The sequence below is a fragment of the Octodon degus genome, unplaced genomic scaffold (assembly GCF_000260255.1).
Source record: "Octodon degus isolate 3935 unplaced genomic scaffold, OctDeg1.0 scaffold00241, whole genome shotgun sequence".
NCBI classification, from domain to species: domain Eukaryota; kingdom Metazoa; phylum Chordata; class Mammalia; order Rodentia; family Octodontidae; genus Octodon; species Octodon degus.
The window spans coordinates 2,536,584-2,537,536 of NW_004524817.1; positions in this window are offsets into that span (position 1 = coordinate 2,536,584).

Below are 953 nucleotides of genomic sequence, written 5' to 3' on the forward strand. Positions count from 1 at the left end.
CTGGCTGCTGTGCTCAGCTCTTTCCTGTTGCTGCCCTTGGGGGTGAACCTGTTGTGCCCCTCTGGCAAGATGTTCTGCTCCTGGACTATCTGGGTGCTTCTGACCCTACAGTCTCTGCAGGGATTGCAACTTCAGGGTTTCACCCAGGACTGTATGCCAGGCCTGAGCTGAGTCTGGAGGGGACAAGGTGGTATAGGGGGGATAGTCAGCTCCCCCACACACTCACAGGGCCTGGGCTAGGACTGGATCTATATTACAGATTTGCAATACAAGGATAGCTGATTAACAATGATTGATATATTATCTACTTTTTTCATCAAATCTGTTGCTCAGATTAACAGACATAGTTATGTAAGATTGGACATGATTGAATGTTACCCCTTGCTTTCAAGAAATCTTAGATTTTTCTTCTTGTCTCTCTTTTCTTTTATTGCCTTATAAGAATTTATTTTAAAGGGAGTAATTGATATGACATTATGCTTCTTGTATTGCTTTAGTAGCTCTTAAGGTAAAAATAAATATGTACTCTTAGTAACTATTTAGGACTTGAGATCTCTGCTTTCACCTGGAGACAACAGTTTCCAATTGGGTGGTAAGCAGATTGGGGATTGATCTCATGGTCTTGCAATGAGCTGCAACCCAAATTTTTAATTTTTAACTTTGTAACACTGTTTAAACACCTGTACTGTTGGGCCAATGAAGGTAAGGTCGAAGGTAATCTACAGAGAGAAGCTGTGAGCTCTGTTGGTGATTCACTGGAGCTGGAATCACAGAATTTGGAGCTTTTGTGCTCAACTTCCATAATGTGAGGAGGTCACTGAACCTATGTATATTATATGTAGACAAACATACTCCCTCTTGTAGTGAAGAATGCTTCATATGCACGAGGGCATTTGCAATATTAGCTTTCAAGCAAACTTTTTGGGAAGAGATTCACTGCACTTTAATCATTA